The sequence below is a fragment of the Microcaecilia unicolor genome, chromosome 6 (assembly GCF_901765095.1).
Source record: "Microcaecilia unicolor chromosome 6, aMicUni1.1, whole genome shotgun sequence".
Taxonomy (NCBI): domain Eukaryota; kingdom Metazoa; phylum Chordata; class Amphibia; order Gymnophiona; family Siphonopidae; genus Microcaecilia; species Microcaecilia unicolor.
Genome location: NC_044036.1, coordinates 319227585 through 319244634, shown reverse-complemented (window position 1 = coordinate 319244634; position 17050 = coordinate 319227585).

Sequence of the window (17050 nt, the reverse complement as noted above, 5' to 3'; positions counted from 1 at the left end):
CCTCCCGTGGGAAGTGGTGGAGATGAAAATGGAAACAGAATTCAAAAATGCATGGAATAAACATAAAGGAATCCTGTTCAGAAGGAAGGGAACCACAGAAGCTTAGCGGAGATTGGGTGGCAACACCGGTGATTGGGAAGCAAAGCTAGTGCTGGGAGGAATTATATAGTACGTGCCCTGAAAATGGCAAGGACAAATCAAGGTCAGGTATACATATAAAGTAGCACATACAATGACTTTATCTTATTGGGCAGACTGGATGGACCGTACAGCTTTTTATCTGCCATCATCTACTAGGGGACACTCAATGAAGTTACATGGAAACACAGAAATACTTTTAAAACAAATAGAAGGAAATATTTTTTCACTCAACAAATAGCTAAAGCTCGGGAACTCGTTGCTGGAAGATGTATTAACAGCAATTATCTGGGTTTAAAAAAGGTTTGGACAAATTCCTGGAGGAAACAAAATTCTACAATCTGTTATTGAGACAGACAAGGGGAAGCCACTTCTTGTCCTGGGATTAGCAGCATGGAATGTTGTTACTACTTGGGTTTCTGTCAGGTTTTTGTGACCTGGATTGGCCACTGTTGAAAATAGGATACTGGGCTAGATGGAACATTGGTCTGACCCAATATAACTGTTCTTACACCCTCATGCATATTCACTGTAGTTATCCAGAAAACCAGACCGGCTGGGTGTGTCCCAAGGACTAGGTCAAGAATCCCTGCCCTACAGGTATGGAGCTCTGTAGTGACTTTATTCCCGTATTTCTGCAGTTCATGCTAGACTACCCCAGCCAGTCTAGTTTTCAGGATAGTCACAATAAATATGCATTAGATAGATTTGCATAAAATGGACACAAGGCATGTACATCCCTCATGCATATTCATTGTGGTTATCCTGAAAACCAGACCGGCTAGGGGTACTCTAGGATTGGGTTGAGAAACACTGCTCTCTTCTACCACTCTCAGGAAGGATGAGAGAATGCACTAGATTAGTGATTCCCAAACCTGGTCCTGGAGGCACCCTAGCCAGTCAGGTTTTCAGGATATCCACAATAAATATTCATGAGCGAGATTTGCATACTAAGTAGGCAGTGCATGCAAATATCTCATGAACATTCATTGTGGATATCATGAAAACCTGACTGGCTGGGGTGCCTCCAGGCCTAGGTTTTGGAACCACTACACTAGATCTCATTGACACCCTCCCTCCTTTCCCTCGCCTATCATGTTAGTTGGGTTTTCAGGATATTCACATTGATAACCTGAAACATCACCTGAAGTCCTTCCTACCATCATACTTATGGACCATTTTGGATTTTTTTACACCTCCCCTTATTGTCTATTTTTCTCTGTTTCTTTGTTTCTATCTAATTAATTTCTGATTTCATTGTAATTGAATCTCCTCTGATCTGCCAAAGCCTTTCATTTTCCCTTCCCTTCTTCCTTTGTCCCTTCTACTGTCATTGTAATTGGCTCATCAGTTCATTGTAAGCCGCTTTGAGGCTGCTTTAAGTGGTATTAAGCGGGATATAAATATTTGTACATACAAATATACCTCATGCATATCATGGTGGATATCTTGAAAATCCAACTGGATGTGGGGTCACCAGGAAAGGGTTGAGATGTCCTGCTTTCCAGTATTATCATTTCATAGGGTTTGTTATACAACTGGTGTACAGCCCAAACCTCAGAGGCTGGCTTTCCAGGTCACTGAGCCGTACATTCTCAGACCAAATGTCCGCAAATTGTCCTGATGAATATTTTTCATGGCTGTCCTGAAAATTACCCTCCAACATCAGGTATTACATACCTCTCATTAAAGTATCCTTCTGTCCAGAATTAAAAGTCACTTAGTACAAATGGAAAGGGGTCTAAGTTTTTGAGACAAGTGTCATCGAATGCACAGAGTTGATTTTGATACTGCTGCTGCGGATATATTCACGATTATGAAACTGATTATGTAGAAGAAAGTTAAGCACAATTTGTTTTAACATGCGCAAAAATGTTACATTAAAAATAGTTTTTCATGTTTTGGCAAGGAGTTTTTTGATCCGTAATTACATTGATCGCTGAAAGTTAAACACCGTAATCTGCCTAAGGAATGAGTGGACTCCTTTGCGATGTCCGAGTCTTTTTTCTCCTGCCTATAGAGAATGTGATACAGTCATAGTAACATAGTAGATGACGGCAGAAAAAGACCTGCATGGTCCATCCAGTCTGCCCAAGACAAACTCATATGTGTATACCTTACCTTGAATTGAATTTGTACCTGTCCTTTTCAGGGCACAGACCGTATAAGTCTGCCCAGCAGTATTTCCCGCCTCCCAACCACCAGTCCCGCCTCCCATCACCGGCTCTGGTACAGACCGTATAAGTCTGCCCTCCCCTATCCTCGCCTCCCAACCACCACCCCCTCTCCCATCACCGGCTCTGGCACAGACCGTATAAGTCTGCCCAGCAGTATTTTCCGCCTCCCAACCACCAGACCCGCCTCCCATCACCGGCTCTGGTACAGACCGTATAAGTCTGCCCAGCAGTATTTCCCGCCTCCCAACCACCAGTCCCGCCTCCCATCACCGGCTCTGGCACAGACCGTATAAGTCTGCCCAGCAGTATTTCCCGCCTCCCAACCACCAGACCCGCCTCCCTTCACCGGCTCTGGCACAGACCGTATAAGTCTGCCCAGCAGTATTTCCCGCCTCCCAACCACCAGTCCCGCCTCCCATCACCGGCTCTGGTACAGACCGTATAAGTCTGCCCTCCCCTATCCTCGCCTCCCAACCACCACCCCCTCTTCCCCCCACCTGCTCCGCCACCCAGATTAGTTCACTTTTGGGTGATTTTTTAAGTTTGACGATGAACTTTTATAGCCATTTTTTGAGACGTTCCAGGGGTATAATTCAGCCGTTGGTGGCTTAATGTCCAGAAATTCCAGTGCCGAATCACGTCTGACCACCGGCATTGAAAATCCGGGTTTATGGCTCTGGCTATCCCTTATCCGCTTAAGTGTGATATTCAACGCATAACCACATAAGCAAAACTGAACAAAGATATGACCGTGTTTCATGCAATCCGATTCGTCTAAGTGGTGAATATCGGTACTAAACCACATAGGTGCTGACTCCGCCCCAGACCACCCACAAAATAACCAGCTTTGTAGGTGGGTAGTGCTGATAGCCAGTGACACTAACTGGTTAAATACCACTGAATGTCAGTGGATACCCCTGCCCAAGCAATTTAACTGGACCGGACCCTCGCTGCCTGCTGAAATCGCTTTAAATATTGACCTTAAGTTGTTATCTAATTGTCTTTTCTTGAGTTTGATGATGGCATTAAAAGGTGCATTTCATTAAGGATTTTCTGCTAATCCATCGTTATTACTATAAATTAGAACCTGAATAAATTACCTTGCCATCCCATAGGTTGGAGTCTTGTAACCTGCTGAAAGAGAGTTTATTACTGAGAAAATTGAGATAGACTTTTCTATCTCTGTACTGTCATGCAAAGACTCAGCTGGACAAGACATTAAATACCTGTTTTTTTTTTTTTTTAAATCGCTCTCTCTCTCATATCTGCCACATTACCCAGTTCCAAGAGGGAGATTTTAGGCCAGTCCTGGCTTTCTTATCTCAAAGCATTATGAGATCTACAGCATGAGTTTCAGGCACTATAAATCCCACACTGCTCTGGAGTGTGAGTTCAAAACCAGGATTGGCCAGCAAGTCTCCATCCTGCTTCTAAGAGGACTGGTTCTGGAATGTGCGTTTATAATCTCTCTCTGCAGGAAGCTACCCTATGAGTCTCCTGCTCTGCTGGGTTAATTTAAATCAGTAAAGGACAAAAAATGTGAAGTAGGATTTGCCAGCTGGCTCCAGATTTGCCTGCCAGGTTGGTCCAGTCTTGGGTTTACCTCACCACATGCTGAAGCGACAGTCAGCTGCCTCTTCTACCTTGTTTAATTCAGTACAAGTCTTGCATCCCAAGGGGTGACAACAATGAGATCCAGCCCCCTGCCAGCTAGCAATGGCCAATTCCTCTATTGCATTCTCCAATGAAAGTTGAAGTACAAGTTCCCCCAGGCAGCTGCGTTAAACCACACTGACAAATCTAGCAAGACTAGGACAAAGATGCAATGTGTCCTATCACAAAGTAGAACCCAACTGAACCCAGAATTTTTGGTTTCTGCTGAATCAAATCCGTGACAAAAATTGGCTGCTCAGTTTTGGCAGAAGCCCAAACTGTAAACAAAAATGCCCACCACCCCCAACACGATTACACCCCACCCAACACCGGTAGGCCCCTACCCTAGGAAGCCCTGTTGGTCTAGTGGTTTCTTTGGGGGAAGAAACGAACACCACTCATTCCTGTCCCCTACCCGTGCTGGTTCCAATCACAAAAAAAATGGCTGCCAGAACTTCCCTCAGCAGCCATTTCCATTATAGTGGCATGGGGCAGGAACGAGTGGGGTTCGTTCCTGCCCCCCACAGAGACCACTAGACCACCAAGGCTTCCTAAGGTAGGCCTGGGGAGCGCCTACTTGTTTCAGGCAGGGAGTAATCACGAGGGGGGGGGGGGGGGAAGAGAAATAAGTTTCCTCAGCCAAAACCCAAAGATTTCTGGTTGGTTTTAGTACCGAAATAGAAATCAAACAAAATAAAACATGGAAAAGAAAATAAGATGATACCTTTTTTATTGGACATAACTTAATACATTTCTTGATTAGCTTTCGAAGGTCGCCCTTCTTCCTCAGATCGGAAATAAGCAAATGTGCTAGCTGACAGTGTATATAAGTGAAAACATTCAAGCATTACTATGACAGTCTGACAGGGTGGGAGGATGGGGGTGGGTAGGAGGTATGCATGGGGACATCAAAGCATATCATTGATATTCTAACAGGATGGGTGTGGATAGGTGAGGTGTGGGGTGATCAACAGAGACATACAGCTTTATGGTTTATAATGGGCTAGGAACCCCAGATCCTTGTTAAGTCCTTTCTGTTGGGTGTTAAAATATTCAATCATTCTGACTTCAAAGGTCTTACGTTCTTGTATGGTTTTAAAGTTACCTTTCAGGATTCTCACTGTGAAGTCACTGGTACAGTGTCCTGGTCCTGTAAAATGTTGACCAACAGGTGTGGGAACCCTACTGGCACCAACATTGTTCATGTGATGTCTATGTAAATTGAATCTTGTCTTAAGCATCTGGCCTGTTTCTCCAATATAGCATCCTTCGTTACATTTTTTACACTGAATGATATATACCACATTGGAAGATGAGCAAGTGAAAGATCCCTTTATGTTGAATATCTTTCCTTTGTGGATGACTTTGGGGTCCTGTGAAATATTTTGGCATAGTTTGCAACTGGATAAATTACAGGGAAGTGTGCCCTTCTGTTCCTTTTCAGTCTGTGGTGGAAGTTTACTTCTGATTAGCTTGTGTTTTAAGTTGGGTGGCCGTCGGAAGGCCAGTACTGGTGGGGATGGGAATATCTCTTTCAGTAATCCATCCTCCTGGAGTATAGGTTGTAGATCTCTTATGATTTTCCTCAGTTTTTCTAGAAATAGAAACTGTAACTCAGTCGGCCTCTATCACAGAAGCCAGATCGTGAGGCAAGCCGTGTTTTGGCATGAAGCTGCAGCTTGTTTGGTCACAGACTGAGGGAGCAGCACCTGATCTATGCTGATGTCCTGTCAAGAGAGGGAGGGAGCATGATCCTAAGACAGGGCCGCATGAGAATGCAGGATGTTATATCCAAGTTGTACAAAATATTATTGGCATAGAGCTGTAGAATGAGGGAGCAGGATCGTGTCAGAGACCTATAGCAGGGTATTGTCATAGGCCGCTAGAGGGTGGGGGGGGGGGGGGGGGGGGGGAATACATCAGCTCTCCTTTTGTTTATTTTTCACAATTGTAGCAGATTTTATAACTGGATGATGTAATGCTAGTCCAGATGAGGGTAATTTAGGAAAGCAGTTTGCAGGTATTTTAGGATTTCATTACACAAATGGCTTCTTTGGCCCTGTTAAAAAGGCTTACCTCACTCCCTTCCTCCTCTCTTCCCTGAATGCAGATTGGGTTTAGTCTTTAAAATATAGATAGCAAATGCTAAACCTGAAGGAAGGAAGATTTGGAGGCTGAATGTTATTCTTAAAAGAAAGAAAATAGCTTCTCAACATTTCAGTACAAAATGCACTAGGAAAACAGTGGGCATGATTTTAAAGGTGCACTATACATACACCAACACTGAGAGCACGAACATAAAACCCTTAATCAGAGGTCTCACCCTAGTCCACGTGACCCACCCAGCCAGTCAGGTTTTCAGGATACACATAATGAATATGCATGAAGCAAACCTGAATGTACTACCACCACTGTATGCAAAAATCACTCATGAATATAGAGCCTGGCCGAAACCGAAACGAGCAGCTCAGTTTCGGTTCCACCCCCAGCGGTGGCCCCTTATCCTACTCAACCACCCAATGGCTCTACCCAGGCCTACCTCAGGAATCCTTGGTAGTCTAACAGCCTCGTCAGGGACAGGAACAAACTGTACTCAGTGTTGCCAGGGCTGCGGGTTTCTCGCCCAATTGGGCTCCTTTCCGCGAGCCGCTGTGGCTTTTTCACGCCGCATGCGGGTTGCGGGATTTTGGGCAGCTTTTTCACCCACTGCGGTTTTTTTCCCTGCAGCCACGGGTTGGCTGGTTTTCCCATGGTCGTGGCCAGAATAAGCCCTATGGAGGCGGGCTTAATGATGTCATTTGTAGGCAAATGCCCTCTTTAATATTTATTAATGATGTCATTCATATGCAAATTGACTCATTAATATTTATTAATGATGTCATTCACATGCAAATTGACTTTGTGCAGTTTTGGGCTGGCTTTGGGCGTGACAAATTTTTCCCATCTGGCAACACTGACTGTACTCCTCCCTGCCCTGTACTGCTGCTGCTCCATCGCACTGGCTGCCGCAGGAGCTGCCAGAAGCCATTTTATGATTAGAACCAGAATGGGCAGGAGGAGTAGAAGGTCTCACTCCAGTCCTCAGGACACATTAAGACAGTCAAGATTTCAGGATATCCACAATGAAATGCTTGAGATAGATTTGCATATCAAGGAGACAGTGCATGCAGATCTAACATGCATATTTATTGTGGGTATCCTAAGAACCCCAACTGACTAGGTGTGCCCCAAGGACTGGGTTGAGAAGCATCGCTCTACGCTGCTAGATATGACCGTAGCAAAGCAGGTCCAGAGTTTCTTCACCCAGTCCTTAGGAAACCCCAAGCAAATCTGTTTTTTGGGATATATCTCATGCATATTCATTACCGATATCTTGAAAACTAGTGACTTGGTATGTCCCAAGGACGGGGTTGAGGGCCCCTGTTTTAAAGGGAATAAAAAATGCAGAAGCCAGGCACACAGCCTCTCAGCAATATCTACAACGTTGCTTCCCCAACCTCTCCTCCTACCCCCACAGCCAGCTGGTTTTTCAGGAAAGCCACCGTGAATATGCAGGAGAGAAATTTGCATACATAGAAGACGTACACATGTGTAAATTTCTCATAATGGCTATCTGGAAACCCAAATGGCCTGTCCTACAGGTGCACTAAAAGAGAAGGTGTCAGGTCTTGGGACATCCAGTTTGATTTTCAGGATACCAATAATGAATATGCATGAGATATATTCACATACACTGCAGGCTGAATATGTAGAGCTCCCTCATGCATATTCATTTGAGATATCCTAATAACTAGACTAGGAGTGTTGGAGATCCACTGCACTAAAAGGGTAGAAACGCCATAAACCCAAAAAGAAGAGAGGGTTACTTAGCCCCCAAACAAAAGCAGCATCTACAACTTGAGTTACTAAGATGTTTTAATGAAATGAATGCAAATGGAGAAGTAGAGGAGTGGCCTAGTGGTTAGGTCCTGGGGAACTGAGGAACTGAGTTTGATTCCCACTTCAGGCACAGGCAGCTCCTTGTGACTCTGGGCAAGTCACTTAACCCTCCATTGCCCCATGTAAGCCGCATTGAGCCTGCCATGAGTGGGAAAGCGCAGGGTACAAATGTAACAAAAAAAAAAAAAAAAAAACCTACACATGGATTGGGGGCACTGTTGAAAACGGACTCCTAGACTCTATTGACCTTTGCATTTGCAGTATTGACATGAACATAACTGACATACTAGGTCAGAGCAAAGATACCAAGTCACATGCATTAGGTTGTCATTACACACCTGCCTTCACATGCATTATTCAAGGAGCTGGTGCAGCCCTGCATGTCTTCCTCATCCTGCGCCCCTATCCACAGTCTGGCAAACTCTCCTTCTACTTTCTTTGTCCCAGCCCATGGTCTGGTATCTCTTCTTCTCTCTTTCTAACTCGCCCTCTCCTCATCTACCTTCAAACTTCAGTTTACTGCTAGAAGTCACTCACAGTAGCAGTGATTCATAGCCACTGCCTGTGGACAGCCACAAAGTCTTCCTTTGGCCCTGTCCCACCCTCCTTGATGCAACTTCCTGCTTCCAACAGGGCAGGAGACAACAGAGGGAAGACTCCCCCAGGTCTGGTTGCAGGCAGCATGCGTGTCACTGTTGCTGCTGGGGGAGGGGGAAGCAGTTGAGACTGAGGAAGAGATACTGGACTGTGGGCAGGGAAGGGACAGATGGGGGGGGGGAGGGCAGAGGTGAGGCAAAAGAGAGCAAAGCAATGGGAGACAGAGAGGTACATATGGGAGACCTACAGGCATGTTGTAGAGAAGTCCCATCTCCAGTCTGGTAGACCCTGTGCTACCTTGGAGGAGGGAGGTCTCCTAGAAGGACAGCATCACCCTGGTGAAGTAGGAAGTGCTCCTGTAGCCAGGACCTGCCCACCAGGGGATGTACTATCTCTCACACTGAGGATATGTCTCCAAGTGCTGCCCGAGAGGGAAAGGTTAGGACAGCTGTTGTGGTTGGTGATTCGATCATTAGGCATATAGATAGCTGGGTGGCTGGTGGACGTGAGGATCGCCTGGTGACTTGCCTGCCTGGTGCGAAGGTGGCGGTCCTCACGCGTCATCTAGATATGCTGGGGAGGAGCCGGCTGTCTTGGTACATGTGGGTACCAATGACATAGGAAAATGTGGGAGAGAGGCCAAATTTAGGCTCTTAAGTAGAAAGCTCAAATCCAGATCCTCTAAGGTAGCATTTTCTGAAATGCTACCCGTTCCACGCGCAGGGCCCAAGAGACAGGCATAGCTCCGGAGTCTCAATGTGTGGATGAGACGATGGTGCAGGGAGGAGGGTTTTAGATTTGTTAGGAACTGGGCAACATTCTGGGGAAGAGGGAGCCTATTCCGAAAGGTTGGGCTCCACCTTAACCAGGGTGGGACCAGGCTGCTGGCATCGGCATTTAAAAAGGAGATAAAGCAGCTTTTAAACTAGAAATGGGGGGGGGGGGGGGGGGGAGAGGCCGACAGTCACTCAAAAGCGCATGGTTCGGGATAAGGTATCTTTCAAAGATATCACCAAAACAGGGAAGATAGGGTATCCTGATAGGTTGCAAAAGAGACCGTAGTAGATCAGGTGTCCTTAAATAAAAATAAAAATCAGACAAAAGATTGCAAATTAATACTGTCAAGTACTAAGCATGATGTAAATAGGAACAACAAACATACTTTGAAATGTCTATATGCGAATGCCAGGAGCCTAAGAAATAAGATGGGAGAATATATTGCAGTAAATGAAAAATTAGATATAATAGGCATCTCTGAGACCTGGTGGAAGCAGGATAGCCAGTGGGACACTGTCATACCAGGGTACAAATTATATCGTAGTGATAGGGTGGATCGAATTGGTAGAGGGGTAGCATTGTATATTAACGAAAGCCTTGAATCAAATAGATTGAAAATTCTGCAGGAAACAAAACACTTCTTGGAATCACTGTGGATTGAAATTCCACGTGTAAAGGGGAAAAGGATAGTGATAGGAGAGTACTACCGTCCGCCTGGCCAGGATAAACAGACGGATGCAGAACAAACTGGGCAACACAATAATAATGGGTGGTTTCAATTACCCTGATATTGACTGGGTAAATGTAAAATCGGGGCACACTAGGGAGGTAAAATTCCTTGATGAAATCAAGGACAACTTTATGGAGCAGCTGGTACAGGAGCCGACGAGAGAAAAGAAAAATTCTAGACCTAGTCCTTAGTGGAGTGCATGATCTGGTGTGGGAGGTAATGGTGCTGGGGCCACTTGATAACAGTGATCATAATATGATCAGATTTGATATTAGCTTTGAAGTAAGTATACATAGGAAATCAAATACATTAGTGTTTAACTTTAAAAAAAGGAGACTATGATAAAATGAGAAGGAGCGACTGCGAGGGTCAAAAATTTACATCATGCGTGGATGCTGTTCAAAAACACCATCCTGGAAGCCCAGGCCAAATATATTCCGCTTATTAAAAAGGAGGACGGAAGACCAAATGAAAGCCGGCGTGGTTAAAAAGTGAGGTGAAGGAAGCTTTTAGAGCTAAAAGAAAATCCTTCAGAAAATGGAAGAAGGAACCGACTGAAAATAATAAGAAACAGCATAAGAAGTGTCAAGTCAAATGCAAAGTGCTGATAAGGAAGGCTAAGAGGGACTTCAAAAAAAAGATTGCGTTGGAGGCAAAAACACATAGTAAAAATTTTTTTAGGTATATTAAAAGCAGGAAGCCGGCAAAAGAATCGGTTGGACCGCTAGATGACCGAGGAGTAAAAGGGGCGATCAGGGAAGACAAAGCCGTAGCAGAGAGATTAAATGAATTCTTTGCTTTGGTCTTCACCGAGGAAGATTTGGGTGGGATACCTGTGCCAGAATTGGTATTCGAAGCTGATGAGTCGGAGAAACTTAATGAATTCTCTGTAAACCTGGAGGATGTAATGGGGCAGTTCTACAAACTGAAGAGTAGCAAATCTCCTGGACAGGATGGTATTCATCCCAGAGTACTGATAGAACTGAAAAATGAGCCTGCGGAGCTATTGTTAGTAATATGTCATTCATGCTTAAAATCGAGCGTGGTACCGGAAGATTGGAGGGTGGCCAATGTAACGCTGATTTTTTTAAAAGGTTCCAGAGGAGATCCGGGAAATTATAGACCGGTGAGTCTGACGTCAGTGCCGGGCAAAATGGTAGAGACTACTATTAAGAAGAAAATTACAGAGCATATTCAAAAGCATGGATTAATGAGACAAAGCCAACATGGATTTAGTGAAGGGAAATCTTGCCTCACTAATCTACTACATTTCCTTGAAGGGGTGAACAAGGCGTTTGACAAAGTACCTCATGAAAGACTCCAGAGGAAATTGGAGAGTCATGGGATAGGAGGTAGTGTTCTATTGTGGATTAAAAACTGGTTAAAAGATAGAAAACAGAGATTAGGGTTAAATGGTCATTATTCTCAATGGAGAAGGGTAGTTAGTAGGGTTCCCCAGGGATCTGTGCTGGGACCGCTGCTTTTTAACATATTTATAAATGACCCTAGAGATGAGAGTAACTAGTGAGGCAATTAAATCTGCTGATGACACAAAGTTATTCAAAGTCGTTAAATCGCGGGAGGATTGTGAAAAATAACAAAAAGACATTACGAGACTGGGTGTCTAAATGGCAGATGACGTTTAATGTGAGCAAGTGCAAAGTGATGCATGTGGGAAAGAGGAACCCGAATTATAGCTACGTCATGCAAGGTTCCTTGTTAGGAGTCACGGACCAAGAAAGGGATCTAGGTGTCGTTGTCGATGATACGTTGAAACCTTCTGCTCAGTGTGCTGCTGCGGCTAAGAAAGCAAATAAAATGTTAGGTACCATTAGGAAAGGAATGGAAAACAAAAATGAGGATGTTATAATGCCTTTGTATTGCTCCATGGTGCGACTGCACCTCGAATATTGTGTTCAATTCTGGATGCCGCATCTCAAAAAAGATATAATGGAATTAGAAAAGGTGCAGAGAAGGGCGACGAAAATGGTAAACGGGATGGGATGACTTCCCTATGAGGAAAGGCTAAAGCGGCTAGGGCTCTTCAGCTTGGAGAAAAGGCAGCTGAGGGGAGATATGATAGAGGTCTATAAAATAATGAGTGGAGTTGAACGGGTAGATATGAAGCGTCTGTTTACGCTTTCAAAAAATACTAGGACAAGGGGGCATGCGATGAAGCTACAATGTAGTAAATTTAAAACGAATCGTAGAAAACGTTTCTTCACTCAACGTGTAATTAAACTCTAAAATTTGCTGCCAGAGAATGTGGTAAAGGCGGTTAGCTTAGCGGAGTTTTAAAAAGGTATGGACGGCTTCCTAAAGGAAAAGTCCATAGACCATTATTAAATGGACTTGGGGAAAATCCACTATTTCTGGGATAAGCAGTATAAAATATTTTGTACATTTTTGGGATCTTGCCAGGTATTTGTGACCTGGATTGGCCACTGTTGGAAACAGGATGCTGGGCTTGATAGACCTTTGGTCTTTCCCAGTATGGCAATACTTACGTACTTATGTACTCTCTATGCTAGCGGTCCCCAAAGTATTGCTTTAGCATCTCAGCAGCATTTAGAAAGAAAAACCATGCAGCTCTTTCCAAATGTATACCCTGGATGCACCGCTAGAAAACCACACTCATATGCCTTAAATCTCAGTCACTGAAGTGGTAAAACTTAGTCTTTGGGATGGGCTACCCTTGGCATCTGCAAAAATAGACGAAAACATTTGTTTTCGGACAGTCAGGTGTGCTTTCTTTACAATATTCTCCTTTCAAAAAAAATTACAACCCTGTTTTAGCCATTTCTTATTTTTAAAACTAAAAGCCCAATTCAGAACGCCAGCTGAAGAGCAGAGTGCAGTATACTATGTACTGAAACAAGTGACATTTCAGCGACACCTAGTGGGCCATATGGGAAAGACAGTTGGGATAAAAAGAACTTTTTGGACAAGGATGACCACAATGACCCATTTTTCCTCCCAAAAGGTTAACAGGTTTTAATTCTCATTGTAAACAAGGTTAACAATCCCAGAACAGAATGAAAGCTAAAAAGGATAACTGCACTAGACCGCTCTTTGTGGCCAGACTTTACTAAAAGTACCTCACCTCATGGGGGATTTTTCACTTTAAAGGAGATACTTATTTTCACGTATCCTTCCATAGCATTTCCAATGTTTCAATCATTTCATGTGTGGTCTGGAACCATAAAAATTAACTTGCTTTGGCTACTGCTAGAAATGAGAGGTAGATGGCGAGCAGAGAAAATGAAATGATTTTATGTCCGTTAGGCCCAAGCTGAGCTAAAAACAAGAACTGACCAATCAACCTGAGGTTTCTCCAAGCACATTTCACTGCTCTTCTGACAGATGGACACATTGAAAACTGAGAGACTTCAAACGTGCTGAGAATCTGAAACAAATCAGCAAAAGAATGGAGACAAATAACCTTTTTCTTGCATGGCTGCTGTGAATGGATCCCGATTAAATCCACACTGAAGGATTGGCACTTTATCTAATGCTGGCCCAAGGGCATCAAACGCCTAGAAGAAGTTTCAGCAATGTGCCTCCTACCACCTCCGCCTATAGCTCAAGGCCATACCTTCCCTAACCCCCACTGAGTCCTATATATCTTCCAGTGCAGCATCTGATCTTTCAGTCTGGGCGTCCAGTATTTTCTCCCCCTTCCCTTCCCCATGTAGTCTCTCTGAGCCAGCACGGGGCCTTCTAGTAGAGACCCATGCTCCAATGCTGTTGCATCCCCCTCCCCAAGAGAGAAAATGCATCAGAGGCAGATGTCTACTCTGGCTAGTTGGCAGAGCTGGTCCTGTCATAAGTACATAAGTACATAAGTAGTGCCATACTGGGAAAGACCAAAGGTCCATCTAGCCCAGCATCCTGTCACCGACAGTGGCCAATCCAGGTCAAGGGCACCTGGCACGCTCCCCAAACGTAAAAACATTCCAGACAAGTTATACCTAAAAATGCGGAATTTTTCCAAGTCCATTTAATAGCGGTCTATGGACTTGTCCTTTAGGAATCTATCTAACCCCTTTTTAAACTCCGTCAAGCTAACCGCCCGTACCACGTTCTCCGGCAACGAATTCCAGAGTCTAATTACACGTTGGGTGAAGAAAAATTTTCTCCGATTCGTTTTAAATTTACCACACTGTAGCTTCAACTCATGCCCTCTAGTCCTAGTATTTTTGGATAGCGTGAACAGTCGCTTCACATCCACCCGATCCATTCCACTCATTATTTTATACACTTCTATCATATCTCCCCTCAGCCGTCTCTTTTCCAAGCTGAAAAGCCCTAGCCTTCTCAGCCTCTCTTCATAGGAAAGTCGTCCCATCCCCACTATCATTTTCGTCGCCCTTCGCTGTACCTTTTCCAATTCTACTATATCTTTTTTGAGATACGGAGACCAGTACTGAACACAATACTCCAGGTGCGGTCGCACCATGGAGCGATACAACGGCATTATAACATCCGCACACCTGGACTCCATACCCTTCCTAATAACACCCAACATTCTATTCGCTTTCCTAGCCGCAGCAGCACACTGAGCAGAAGGTTTCAGCGTATCATCGACGACGACACCCAGATCCCTTTCTTGATCCGTAACTCCTAACGCGGAACCTTGCAAGACGTAGCTATAATTCGGGTTCCTCTTACCCACATGCATCACTTTGCACTTGTCAACATTGAACTTCATCTGCCACTTGCACGCCCATTCTCCCAGTCTCGCAAGGTCCTCCTGTAATCGTTCACATTCCTCCTGCGACTTGACGACCCTGAATAATTTTGTGTCATCGGCGAATTTAATTACCTCACTAGTTATTCCCATCTCTAGGTCATTTATAAATACATTAAAAAGCAACGGACCCAGCACAGACCCCTGCGGGACCCCACTAACTACCCTCCTCCACTGAGAATACTGGCCACGCAATCCTACTCTCTGCTTCCTATCTTTCAACCAGTTCTTAATCCATAATAATACCCTACCTCCGATTCCATGACTCTGCAATTTCTTCAGGAGTCTTTCGTGCGGCACTTTGTCAAACGCCTTCTGAAAATCCAGATATACAATATCAACCGGCTCCCCATTGTCCACATGTTTGCTTACCCCCTCAAAAAAATGCATTAGATTGGTGAGGCAAGACTTCCCTTCACTAAATCCGTGCTGACTTTGTCTCATCAGTCCATGTTTTTGTATATGCTCTGCAATTTTATTCTTAATAATAGCCTCCACCATCTTGCCCGGCACCGACGTCAGACTCACCGGTCTATAATTTCCCGGATCTCCTCTGGAACCCTTCTTAAAAATCGGAGTAACATTGGCTACCCTCCAGTCTTCCGGTACTACACTCGATTTTAGGGACAGATTGCATATTTCTAACAGTAGCTCCGCAAGTTCATTTTTTAGTTCTATTAATACTCTGGGATGAATACCATCAGGTCCCGGTGATTTACTACTCTTCAGCTTGCTGAACTGACCCATTACATCCTCCAAGGTTACAGAGAATTTGTTTAGTTTCTCCGACTCCCCCGCTTCAAATATTCTTTCCGGCACCGGTGTCCCCCCCAAATCCTCCTCGGTGAAGACCGAAGCAAAGAATTCATTTAATTTCTCCGCTACGGCTTTGTCCTCCTTGATCGCCCCTTTAACACCATTTTCGTCCAGCGGCCCAACCGACTCTTTGGCCGGTTTCCTGCTTTTAATGTATCTAAAAAAATTTTTACTATGTATTTTTGCTTCCAACGCTAATTTCTTCTCAAAGTCCTTTTTTGCCCTCCTTATCTCCGCTTTGCATTTGGCTTGGCATTCCTTATGATCTATCCTGTTACTTTCAGTTGGTTCTCTTCTCCACTTTCTGAAGGATTGTTTTTTGGCTCTAATGATTTCCTTTATCTTACTGTTTAGCCACGCCGGCTGACGTTTAGTCTTTTTTCCCTTTTTTCTAATACGTGGAATATATTTGTCCTGAACCTCCAGGATGGTGTTTTTAAACAGCATCCACGCCTGATGCAAGTTTTTTACTCTGCGAGCTGCTCCTTTCAGTCTTTTTTTCACCATTTTTCTCATTTTGTCGTAATCACCTTTTCTATAGTTAAACGCTAGCGTACTTGATTTCCTAGTTTCACTTCCTTCAATGCCAATATCAAAACCGATCATATTATGATCACTGTTATCAAGCGGCCCTCGTATCGTTACCCCCTGCACTAGATCATGAGCACCACTAAGGACTAAGTCTAGTATTTTTCCTTCTCTTGTCGGCTCCTGAACTAGCTGTTCCATGAAGCTGTCCTTGATTTCATCAAGAAATCTTATGTCCCTTGCGTGTACAGATGTTACATTAACCCAGTCTATATGCGGGTAATTGAAATCCCCCATTATTATTGTGTTGCCCAGTTTGTTTGCGTCCCTGATTTCCTTTAACATTTCCGCATCCGTCTGTTCGTCCTGGCCAGGCGGACGGTAGTACACTCCTATCATTATCCTTTTCCCCTTTTCCTCCTATTCTTTGGGTCTTATTGATGAGGAGAAGCCATAGGAGTGGCCTAGTGGTTAGAGCAGTGGTCTTCCAATCCAGAGGTGGCCAGTTCAAATCCCGCTGCTGCTCCTTGTGATCTTGGGCAAGTCACTTAACCCTCCATTGCCTCAGGTACAAACTTAGATTGTGAGCCCTCCTGGGACAGAGAAATATCCAGCATACCTGAATGTAACTCAACTTGAGCTACTACCTGAAAAAGTTGTGAGCAAAATCTAAATAAATAAATAGCATTTAAACCTTGGGCCAATATCAGCCCCAAAACTTTTTACATCATCCCTGGAGCACATGTAAATGTCTGTGCCTATGTTTAAGTATGCACTGATATTAGCATGTTTTATAATTTATGAACCCAAACTCCACCCCTGTACATGCCTACCGTCAAAGTACACACCATCATTTCCATGTGGATACTTTTACACCAGTCAGTATTTTTATAAGAGGCTGCATAAGTATGTAAATTATGTTTTAGCTCCAGAGAGTTAATTTTA